Below are 13,295 nucleotides of genomic sequence, written 5' to 3' on the forward strand. Positions count from 1 at the left end.
CTTATAAGAATAGATTTCCTCCTTAAAGGATTCTCATTCTTGGCCAGGAATGATGGACCAGGGGACAACAATAATTGGTTATCAGCAGTTTGTGCGATATATTGTCCTCATCTAAGAGAGCCTAATTCACTAATACTGGCTCCTGATGCTAATGCTACCAGAAAGATTGCTTTTTGAGCATGCGAGTTGTGGTTAAGTCTGTTGAATTGAGAGGTACATAAAAGTTTAAGTACCTTATTCAGGGACCAAGTAATTGGAAGTCTTTCAGGACCGGGTCTTTGTGGAGATAAGGACCGCAGAGGGGAAGTGACAACTTCTATGCTGGAGTCAATCCTGAATCCATAAAGCAAGGATTCCATTAATGCAGCCTTGTATGCCATAATTGTTGTAACTGCAAGATGTTTGTCTTCAAAGAGGTATATAAGAAAATTCAGAAGTGTTTCTATAGAAACCTCGATTGGGCTCTCAGTAAGGATATAATCTAACCATATTTTCCACACGGACTGGTATTGCTGGATAGATGATGTCCGTAGTTTTTGCACTAGGCACCTAGCAATATTGGGTGAGTAGTTTTCACAGTAGATTGTATTTAAAAAATCCATGTGAATGTCTCTTCTTAGAAAGGAGGATGCGTAAAAGACTTTCTCGTCTACTTTCTGGGATAGTAGAGTGGACGGTAGTGGAATTGACCGCTTCGTCCGTAGTTGGAGTAATAGGAACCAATGCTTGTTTGGCCAATGTTTGGGGCTAGGTTTGGCCAATTTGGGCCATTGCCTTGTTTTGGCCAATTTGGGGCTATTAGGTAAGATGTTCTTTTGAACATAAGGAGTTTATTCAAAACCTTCGAAATCTGGGACAATGGAGGAAAAATATATATCGTTTTCCATTTGTTCCAGGCTTCTAGAGGGTGTTATTACATTGAGAGAGAAGTGCCACTTCTTTGCCTGTGCCATCCTAAGAAGGGCTAACATCAGCATATTGAGAGGAGGTGGGCATGAGCTCAATTTCTTGATGCAGGACATTTCAGTCGTGTTGTCTAGGATGAATAGAATGTGTGTCTCCTCTGGAGGTTTGAGTTTCTTGAGAGACAAAAAGACAGCCATCAGCTTTACCCCCCTACTACCTGACAATCTTCCCAATGTCCTTCCCAACCTGTCAATGAGGCACCTGTGTGCATGGTCACTTTTACAAATGGAGGAGTCAGGGTGACCTGTTTTGCCAGAGATTCCTTCTTGGTTCATGGGTGAAGTATCTCCCCAACTTTCTGATGCATTTTGTGAGATTTGTCTCGCATCTTTTTCCCTGCATGTGACAGCCAAAATTTGTTCACGTTTTTCAGTTGCAATCTGAGTATTGGATCTGTTACCAATGCAAACTGCAGCAGACCCATCATATGTTCTAACTGCTGTCTGGAAATAATAGGCTGTGTCAGGAACCTTTTGAGGTTTTTCCTTATTCTGTTCTGTGTTTTGAGGGGAAGATACAAAAGATCGTGAACAGGTGTTGCTTTTCCTTTTCCTTTATAAGATAGTTTATGGACCTTGTAAAAAGGATGCACATTCTGCTGAGTAGGTTTCTGTCCCTTTTGAGGGAGTTGTCCCTTCTGACCACCTACCCGCTGATGAGGAGAGCTATTGGAAGTGACTGAAGGCCTATATGATATTTTTTATCAAAGCGAGCCTTTTTTGGATTGGGTAAGGGGAAATTTCTGGTTTTTTGTTTCCTGAAATCATTTCCTAGTAGAGCATCCACAGTGCAATTTTGTTGATGTGCTTGCCGTTTCACTTGAGTCACAATAAACTCCTGAAACAGGTCCCGACAGAAGGCATTAGACTGTAATAAGGCAGTCACATTGGGAAGGGACTTATTGGAGTTTTCCAAAACCTCCATTTGCGCTTTTATGTGCCAGTCTAAAAAGTCATAGAGTGCTTCCCATAATGTTCTCATAAGGCTTTTAGCCACGACAGCAAAAATTGTCCTGGACTCTTCTGGAAGCCTTTTTGTGGTGCCTTCTAACAATGAGGAAGTGGTTAAGATACTGAGAAGGATCCTAGCATGAAACTCTGATGCTGTTGTCCCCTCTGATATCCTTTTCATCGGGGTACCAAATTGTTGAGTTGCAATATCTAGGGGGAGCTTTTCCTCTCAAAAGGAAGTTGAAGTGTTGCCCATTCTTTGGTAGAGTTTTTTTGAAACTGGTATAACCGAAGCAAATGGTTTTAGTTCTGCCAATGGTTCACGCTTCTTGGTTATTACATAATTTTTAAAAACAGGCCTTCACACAATTTATTATTTTAAATGTGAAGGAACAGAAGGCTGGTGGTATATGATGAGCAACCTGAGTTTTGTTCATAATGTAAGTATAGGTCAATTTCCCATTTACCTGGTAACGAGTGTCGTCTACAGGTTTCAATGCTATATTCCCAGGTAAGAGAATAGTTTCCTTTTGAGATTTCTCCATGTCTGGCGCAGGTGGTATCAGGCACCATTCTGTATTAAGAAATGCTGCCCTGTCTCTAAACTCAACATTTACTACTATCATGGTCTATCTATCATTAATAAGATAACATCTGGAGAGAAATGCACATTGAGGCATCTTGCCAAGGATTATCAACATCAGAGTAGGATTTTTGAGTTTCTCTTATGTTTTGGTCGTAAGACACATAACCCGAACTAGCTATTTTGATGGTTCCTGTTAGGTTTGTACTCTCAACTCCTGTTTAGACAGATTTGGCTTCAATTCTCCCTATTTTGTTGCAAGATGCAAGACTTTTACATACTGATGCACTCATTACTAACTTGATTTCTTTAATTTCTTGTTCAGACTCATGCATTATGTTCATTATCTGTTGCCGTTCAATGGCAAAAGCATCTTTGATATTGCTCATTATTTCCTTAAGGAACTGATCAAATACCTCACACTGTGTATCCCTTTTGGGGGAGCTTGTGTAACCTGACTGAGTATCTACAGCTGAGCATGCAGCTGCCTGTTCCCAAGGGGGCAGAAGTCCTGTGTGAATTACTATAACAATATGAAATTGTTGCCATTTCCATTGGGTTCAGGTGGATCCTTATACCCCTTTTGGGGGAAGGATCCTGATCAGCTTCTGAAAGCTGCATACGGGATTGATTTACTTCTGTAATGTTTCCCACATGGCTGGATGAAATTTATGTCCTTGATCCTTCTGTGTTCAGCAAGGATCCTTCATTATCAATATCTACCTCAAAAACCTTAAGCAATTCCCCTCCAAGTGAGGTTTCCTCTATTTCCTCTGCAGGATGCACCTGGGGAGTAACAGGGATTGATATTACTGGGTTTTGGTCCAACTATGGATCGTCAGAGAAGGGGTTAAGTATATGGTGCTGGAGTTCTGTCAGCTAGGTATAATGTTCCCCTTCCTCACCTTTGCTAAACTCTAGGACCCATCGAGACAGCCTAAAATGAGCAGTCTCATCCTTTGTGGCATGCCAAGAGCAAGGTACAAATTTTGCACATATCAGGCAACCAAAGAAAGTTTGATCCTGATCATTACAAGGACTGTCTATGTAGTAAAAAACCTAGTTATTAGAAATTTAGTTAGTATAAATTATTTTTAATAATGGACACCGTAAATATTTACTAATAGTAAATATAATTTTACAGGTCACTTTGACTACAAGTGTACATTTTTAATACATTCTATAAAATATCTAGGCAGTTCTATGCAATAATTCTACATGGACTGCAAGGAATGATCCCATGAATGAAGAAGCCACTAGGGATTTGGGCGTCAAATGTATTTTGCTGTGCTTGTTACTAGCCCTAGGGCATTACAGTCAACCCTCCAAGAAATAACGGTGAAATCTTAATAAGCTACTCAAATGCTATAGAAAACTGTAATTTCCAAATAAATACTTGATGCATAGTTAGTACCTAGAACTACCAATATAAATGTTAACTCAAACCTTTAGAGACTTAGAATAACTTTAAAGACTTGTTTATGCAGTATTACTTAGACTTAGCTCTTTTGAATTGACTATGTTAAGGTTTTAATTATAATAACACCCAATACCACTCAAGTTAGTTTATGACTAACCTGTTTCACTAACTCAAGCCACTTTTCCATAAGGGTTAGGTTAGTATCTTTGGTATAATCTATATTAAGCTAATCATAATGGATAAATTAGAGGGTTCTCAGTTAATATAAGCTATTGCTTATATTGGAGATGAACAAACCTATTATATATGCAATATCTCATTGTTTTAATATATGTCCCTGTCTACCCTCTCATGTGATACTCAGTCATATTGTTTCTAGGTTAATGGAAGGATATTCACTTTAAAAGCTAATTCCTATTTAATCTGGTTAAGCTACTACTTATTACAGACAAGACTTTAATATGCAGCCTTATTGTAGTTTAGGCAACACAACCATAAACCAAGTTACTTTTATTGAGTCCAGTTATTAAAAAAAATTTTTAATATACTGGTTTGTAAACTTACATACAAGCTAGGCTACCAAGTCATAGCAAACAGACATTTTACTAAGCTTAGAATACTTTTAGTATGTTGCATTACAGATAACATAGACTATATAAAAATCATCCTATTAATACTAACCTTATGTTAGGTTATTTTACCTTATAAGTAAATTAGCACTTACTCTAGACTTAATTTAGAGTATCCAATTAAAATTATAACTTAAACACTCAAATTTACGTGTTATTTAAAATAAATACTTAAAATGTAGCTTCAAGTTTAGGCTACTATCTCATCTGGCACCTGTTGCCAATTTCCGACTAGTCTTAGGTTATGTAGTCTAAGCTAGCAATTTTGTTTGATAGGTTATGTAGTCTAAGCTAACAATTTTGTTTGATAGGGTGTTAGTAACAGTTTACCACTTAATATTAGGAATTTACTTAGCATTGGTTATTTTGGTCATGCTTATTATGTATACTAATATAAAATGAAAATAGTGTAGCCTGTTTATTTACTTCTAGGCACTTATCACCGAAATATTAGGTAACTACCTAGTCAGGATTTTTTAAATCACTTTAAGAAATTTAATCTTAGGTTACAGGCTACAAACAATAGCTACCATAGTCAAAAATTATTTGTCCAGGATCGACTAGTCTAATACCTCATGTAGGCTAATGCCTAGGAATTGTAGACACAGTTTCTGAAAAGATTAACTAAATTGATAATAAACTGTGGACTAGTTCTTTAGCCAAAACTTCCCAAAGGAGTAACAAATTCTTTAACAATTCCCACTTTCATAGCAAAAGGCTGGCAAGGATTGTTTATTACATCGACCATGTCCTCTGCAAACAAAAGCCGATTTTTTTATTCAAAACAAACTTTTGTTCTACAGTTTTAAACCTAAATATTTTTCACTAAATTAAGCACTTAACTTTCAAATTTTGGGTATTCCATGATTCCTGGGAAAAAATAGAAGCTCAAAATTTCTCAAACTGAGGAGCAATGGCTGGGTACACTCTCAAGACTGTATTAACCAGAAGTTCTTGGTCTTTTAAGTGGTCTGATCATAAAACAATGGTCGATGCTCATGCAAGATGATAGTCACTTCTGCAGCTTTGATGTAGAAAAACTGGGCAAAGCTTCGCTGAAGACATGACAAAATGCCTTCTTGTATTTGAGTCCATTATACTCTATCAGTGTCATAGTGTTTATCATTATTACATAATACCTGGCTACAAGACCAGGCTAAAAGATATTTCTTTGATTTTAGTCTAGTCACCATGGGGAGCTGGCACACACCATGGAGGGTATTGGGTTTGAAATAAGAAGCTGTCTTGGTGACATAAGTTTATTTTACAAAGACCAGAGAGCCGACTGACTCGCAAACATGTTGCAGGTTAATGCTCGGCAGTGCATTGCAAAAAAAACATATTGTAAATTCCCCCCCTCAAGATTATACTTATACATGGCAACAAAAATTAAAGAGGCAAATGTCACTATGAATGTAGGAATGAGCGATAAAAAAAAATTCTTAACTAACTTTTCAATACCAAAACACACAGTTACATACACTGAGTATGCTGCATATTGGCATTCAAATACACGTAATACATATACTACAGACAAAAAAATATAAATTCTTGATACAATTGTACAATTGCATATAACAGGTGCAAACAACAAATTATAACAGCATTATATGAAGTCTTGGAGCTACTTGGATCTACTGGATCCCCTTTGGGCCTACTAACAAACGCCGGGCTCCTGCATGGGATGTGTTACTGTTCACTGAGGTGTCATGCTGAGACACAGGTGCGCTAGGGGACGGAGCGATGACTCTCAAGTGTCGTCTGTTCCTTTTCAAGAGTCTGCCGCTCCTGTTGAGCTTGACTGTATACTGACGATGGGGCCTAATTTCCAATACTATGCCCGTTCTGTCCCGCTGCTTAGTAGCTTGGTTTTGTATGCGTATACACGGTTACCTAGTTTGATGTGCGGCAGTCTCCTGGTGATATCAAGGGTGCACATAGCCTCCTGCGATTTTGCCACTTGTAGTTCCCTTTGACGTATCGTCCGTCTCCAATACCTGTCTACTAACAGGTGTCTTTTAGCCGTTGGTACCCTGTCTCGCAGCTGGCGACCCGTTGCAAGCTGAGATGGCAACTTGCTGATCTCCCTGAGAGGCGTGCGAAGTGTTGGAGTTTTCACCACCAGTGCTGTTCTGTCTGACTCAAGTACTCCAACTTTTGACGAGTGTTTTTGGGAGTAGCCTCTTTGCCGATTTGACAGCTGCTTCTGCCCTGCCGTTGGACTGAGGATACTGGGGTGACAACAGACGGACCTTGACTCCCCATCTCCTGAAGAAGGCCTCTATCTCCTTATTTTGTTGGACGTGGCCCACAGGGGAAGTGAGCTACTTCTAACCAACCAATTAGTCTGTCTGCGTGTACCTTGTATTGCAACAACTTGCTGAAAGGGGTTTTCTGCTGTCTGGGTGTGCATCATTTCTTTGGGAGGCAGTAAAGTGTATTGGGCATGTCAATGCTGAAGGTCTCCTTCTATTCCTGGCCAGTAGACTGACTGCCTGGCCCTTCTAAGCATAGAGTCGAGGCTTTGGTGTCCTGCATGTAGGTTAGTGGCTACCTGACAACATAAATCTTTGGGGATAACCAAAAGTATGCATCCTTGCTCCACCGAGTATGTCACCAGATCCTGGTTGATGGCTAGCCAATCCTGAACCACTGAAGAAGGAACGAAGGCAGGAGATTTCTTGTGACTTCTGTTGGGGCCACTAGCAAGCAAGAGCTGATACACTGGGTGATTAGATGCGGCGTCCTGATGCAGTCTTCATCCAACATGTTGATGTCCAGTTCCAAGGCAGCCCTGGTTGCACATGCCACTGCCACTTGAATGTCATCCTCCAAATCCATGTCGGAAGCTTTGTGGGGTGCTTGCATGGTCGGGTACCTTGAGATAAAATCTGCGCCAGTGTTCCTTTTTTCAGGCAGGTATTGGATGTGAAACTTGAACTGGTGTGCCTTTTCCTTCAGGTTGAACAATCTTGGGTTGATGACGTCCTTAAGAGCCCTATCACCCATGATTATGGTGAGATTAGGGCACCCAAGTAGGAACAACCTGGCCTTCAACAAGCACCAGGTGACTGCAAGGGCTTCTCCTTCTACGGAGGCATACCCTCCTTCAGAGGTGTCGACTACTACATAGGGCAAGACACCAGCTGCCCTTGGCAACAAAAGGGCTGTCAGCTCACTGACAAGTGCAATACTGCAGGTGGAAGATAAACCAATGCCTTCCTTGCCCCAATCCATCATGATTATTGCAGAGTGCGTCTTGTCATAATATGCCAAACCATCCTTGGCTAATTAACAGATGATCTCCGTGCCTGTTGGAGTTTGGCTATGTAGCTGGCTATCCCAGTAGACATTTTTACCTATGGGTTTTCTGAGGAGGTCCCTAAAGGGCTCCATGATGGCCGTCATTGCAAGGAAGGGGGCTAACTGACTCACAAATCCGAACCATGACCTAATATCAGTGATGGAAGGCTTCTCTAGCATGTGGAAGTTACAAATGGCATATAGTTGTTTGTCTGCAGGCTTGTATGACTCCCATCCCTAGTGGTACCGAACGAAGGTAACCTCTCTCTTGCAGAATTTGAACTTCTCAGGCTTGACTGTAAATACCTTGCAGCGGGCGCACTTTGACAGGAATTCATATACGTACTAAAAAACGCCTCTTCGATGCTGTGATTGTATAGCAAGGTGTCGTCGATGCATTTATGCTTTCTGGTGAACGTCTTGCAGGGCGTCGTTGAACCTTTTCATGTAGGCGTCATGTAGGCGTTGGAAGCCGAACAGTGACCGATGGGTGCCCTATGATAACGATACCGCCCCCATGGGGTGATGAAGGTCATGAGCGGGCGGCTATCCTTGTCCAATTCCACTTGGTGGAAACCCCAATGGGCGTCTGCTGTAGTCTTGTAAGTGTGTATGGGGATTCTTGGAATCATGTCAAAGGGTGCCCTCAGTGTATGATGAGTCTCACAAAGACATTGGGCATTGAGTCGCTGGAAGTCTAATGTGTGGCGAGGTTGGCCCGTTTTCTTGGCTACCACAATCATCCTTGCACACCACTCCGTTGCATCCACTGCCAGGACTGGTTCTATCATGCCCTTCCGAACGTCCTCGTCAAGCTGGGCCTTGACCTCCTCTTCCCAATGCTTAGGGATTGCTGCCAGCATGTGGCAGGAAAAGCTACAGCATCAGGAAATAAAAGTATGTGGTACTGCTTGCCCGTCATCACAGGTAAAGGTTCCCTAGTTGTGTTAAAGGTCGTAGATGAGAAGTGATGTAACAACCATTCTTCCAGTCTTGGTATGTTCTCCCCCACGGGTGGCATAGTTATGGTGGCTGGCTTCGTTTGTCAGGGGGAGGGGGTTAGGCTGCGAGACTGCCTTGTTACTTAAGTCAGCTGATGCAATGAAAGGGGAGAAGGGTGAGGGAACCCAGGAGGTACTATTCCCAGCTCCTTACAGGCATTCAGCGATCTATAGAAGTTCTTGGCCATTGGCATGAAGTAAACCTCCTGCTTCATGTGTTGCCCACCTATTACAATGGTGCATGCCGTTGATCTGAAGTATTTAACTCAGAGATTAGCTACATCCCTCAGACCTTTTTGAGGTTGCATCTCCAAGGGTTTTATATGCAGGCAGGAAAGAATTGTAGGTCCAGCAATGCAGATCTGTGCTTCTGTGTTTGCTATGGCAAGTGTGGACGCCGATCTCCCGCTCCCGAGTGAAACACAAGCCTTGATTGTAGGGTGGGGGGAGAGGTGTGTGTTGCAACAATCACTAAACTTGAGGCGAGCTGCGTTTCTATGTGCTCCAGCATCATTTCTGGAAGTGCCCTACCTTTTGGCTCCCGTGGCACATTATACCTTTTGCTTGGCACGATGCTTGACCGGGCGAATGATGTCCCCCGTAGTTCCTGCAATGCTTTGCACTTGAGTTACCGTGCAACACCGCGACGTCTGGCTCTACGTCATCACTGCTATAACATCATCACTTGAGGCGCCGGCCGACTCCCCTCGCCACTGATACCGACACATGGAACACTTTCAATGTCTTGGCGTCCAGCTTCAAAAGACAACACAAAGCCTGAAGATCATCTACACTTTTAAATGTATCACATTCCTGAAATACGTCTTTTTAACACAGGATCACTGAGACCTACCATTATTTTTAGTAATACCATATATTCAGCCAAGCACTCCCTGCGTTTAGGACACTGAAAATCAAAGTTGGTGGCCTTTTGAGCACACCTTGAGAAATAATCACTCACCGACTCCGTGTGCCCTTGTGCGAGGGCAAAAAATTCAGACCATTGCACTGCCTGATTTGTCGACCATAACACAACGTTCCCGATGGCATCCAGAGCCGCGTCTGGAGTAAGGGCGTTCCATTTGGGATGTGAGTGCTGAGTATCCAGTGCATGTTGCAGCGCCAGCATACAGTTGAGTTTAATGTGCAGGACAACATCCTGCGGCGGAAACTTGTTGAACTGGATCCAACACATCATCGAACATCTCCAGGACCTGAACGCTGATGAGGACATCACAATATCACATTTTTCAGGGGCAGCAGAGACAGGGACTTTGCTGGCACATGATCCAGAAGCGGGAAGGGCATCCTGAAGGGAACTAATGGCACGTTGCTGGTCTGCAATTAACGTCTGTGCTTGCATCACGGCCCGTGACAAGGCCCTTGGCATTGCAGGAGAGGCACACCTCAGCATGGCCTGGGGTGGTCAACGTATCAGGGGCATGACTTGGTTTGAAAACTCACTGTGCCATGTTGGGCTTGCAATGAGACAATGTCTTGGTGACAGAAGTTTATTGTACAAGACCAGAGAGATGACTGACTCGCAAGCATATCGTACAGAGGGTAAATCCTTTGAGAACAAAACATCGACTACACTGTCAAAAAATAGCCATAAGAATATAGTAATATGTCTGCTCTAAGTTTGAATTATTTCAAGCTAGCTTGAGAAATTTACTCTACAGAAACTCTCTTACTATTACTGATATGAGTAATGTACATTTACTTTGCAATGCATCAGCAAGTGCAAGTGTTCAACAAATAAGTGGCCAGTTGATCTGGCTAATGGCAGTGTGCAATTGAACATGTGCAGGGGAAGGTGTATTACTGAAGGTTAGGAGATATGCTACAAGAGTGTTAATTTGGGATAAAAAAGGAATAATTTTAGTCACAGGGAGAAAACATTACATACTTTCACAGTTACAAGGGGAAATAAGTTGCAAGTTACACAGTGTGAGAGAAAAGGGAGTGGGGCACTGTGCCAGATTGCTATGAGTGCCAGGAGAACTCTGTGGCTCTCTTAAGCTACCTAGGCATACTATGCCACTGACCTTTCTTCCTTGAGCTCCTCCTAGCTTGGAGGAATCGGGGACCTGAGTCCGAGAGGAGCGCTGGAGTGCCACCTTCTCCGGCTGTTGCAACAACTAGAGCAGGGGCAGAGTCAATCAGTCATACCAACTGCCTGCACAGATTCTTAAGCTCTGCGACTCTGCGACCTGCTGAGATATGGAAGAGAATCCCATCAGGACTTCTGCTATTGAGGGCTGGAATGGAGAGGAAGTAGTAGTTGTGGGCATGTGAGGCTTGCAGGTTATTATGACCAACTCAAACATGGGTTGTGAGACTGTATCAGAGAAAGGGCTTTGCTGAGGTCAGTGGTATCCAGAGAGGGCCTAGTAAACTTTGGGTCGGCTCTCTTGTTGACACTGATAGTGGGGCTAAGTTGACGAAGAGCAGGGGCGCCAGACCGGGATCTCCGGGAAGGAAATCTTAAGGGTGCTCTGGTACTGGCACTGAGGCTTGGCCAGGCACAGTAACTTTGGAATTGGCTCTGGCACTGCCACTAAGGCGGGCCCAAGCTTAGGGTTTAAAGTAGAATGTGGCTCTACATCCGGGACGGATGGAGCATGGCACTGCTCAGGGCATGCATAGGGCACTGGCAGGGAATTTGAGTCAAGTTTGGGATCTCCTGGAGGGAGATATAGTGTGTACACTGGTACTGACAGGCCCGGGAAATAAGTTTGGTAAGGGCCCGACAACCGAAGCAGAGATGGAGCCTGGCACCACTCAGGGCACCCAGGCGGCACTGGGAGTTGTTCTGAGGCAGGTCTACGAGGACTATTTGTGCCTGATGTAGACTGTGAGAGGTTAGGACCTCTAAGTTGTCTTGAGTTCGGCAGTGACAGGGATTCCTGTCCAAGGAGGAGGTCATAACTGCCAGGGAGATATATGGTGACTGCAAGCGTGCATATCCTAGATGAATGGGGCCTAGTGACCCTCAGACAAACTGTGGGAAGAGTCAACTTTACATGATTGATGCTGTCTAAGATGATGAGTTTATGACTTTCAATTTTATCTGTCGTGCATGGTAGCGACCTTGAGGTGGTGCCACGTATATGGGACCTTCGACAGGAAGGATGAGTGATGAATTGGTGACTGCCAGTGCAATGGCTAGTGTAACTGTTCTTTTAGGGCAGTTTTTCTAGAGTGAGGAGTGTCTGCAGACTTTACATTTAGCGCAGAATATCTTGCTAAAATTCCTGCTAAGAGCAGCAGGTAAAGATTGTGAAGTTTGCTTCTGTTGATCAGGGGGAGGTTTGGCATCAGCTCCTCCCTTGGATTGGTGTTGGGATTTCAGGTGCCCTTTCCATTTGGAATAATTGCAAACAGAGTTTTTAGTATTGAGCTCATTCTTTGGTTGAGCTGGTGATGAGGTAAGACTAGGAGGTAGGATTTTCTTGCTTAGAGAGCTTATATGGGTATGATGGGTTTCCCAATCATCGACTAACTGGCAGCATTCAGTAACGGTTGTGGGGTGTTTCTCTTACATGCAGGTGGCTAGTGTGCTTGGAGCATAATAAAAGTGGTCTTACAATTGCACATGCTTAGAAAGATCCTCAAACATCTTGACACTGAGGAATTCCAACCAACGGTTAAAGTATCGTGATAGATCCAATCTGTCCTGGGTTGACCTGCTTTCTTGGGTAAGCCGCGTCAATGTTGTCTCCAATGTTCAGGTATAATCTTGTATGACTTATTGACAGCCTTTTTGACTGCTGCAAGGTCTCCTTGCTCTGCAGCTGTCAAAGCATGAATAAACCCTTGCCACCCATACGCTTGTTCAAGACCTAGGATATTGCAGTTGCATTAGTTGCAAAATTTGCGAAGACCTTCTCTATACGATCAAGCCATGCGTCAGGATCATTATCCGACCACTTCTGAATGAGCATGCCCATGCTGGTTAGAGTGGACAGGGGCATGGCTAGAGTGGGGTTATCGGCTCTATGTTGGGCAAGTGCCATGCCCTTGTCATGACGAGTCTTTCTGAGAGCTAACTCATGTTTATGCTGCTCTTCTAGTGCTGGTCTCTCTGCTTTGGCAAGAGCCCTTTTCTACTGGCCCAAAGCTAGCTCGAACTCTCGTTGCTTTGCTGCCGCTGCTTCTCTCCCCTTCCTCTCTTTCTCCACTTTTCTTCTCTCTCCTTTGGAGCTTTGGCCACCTGGATATTGACCCACATGTTCAGTGCCCAATCCCATAGAAGAGTTGATAGTCTTTGGCATATGTAGAGATGGTGCTGTGGGATTTGTCTACAGATAAGTACTAGACTGTACAGCAATTGCACTGATTGGAGTAATAATTTTGTTGTTCCATAGAACTGTTGTGGCACTAGGCCAGATGCTATGAGTAGTGATTCAGGCGGGTGCTGCAAATGCTGATGCAAAAGGT

The sequence above is a fragment of the Macrobrachium nipponense genome, chromosome 14 (assembly GCF_015104395.2).
Source record: "Macrobrachium nipponense isolate FS-2020 chromosome 14, ASM1510439v2, whole genome shotgun sequence".
NCBI lineage: Eukaryota > Metazoa > Arthropoda > Malacostraca > Decapoda > Palaemonidae > Macrobrachium > Macrobrachium nipponense.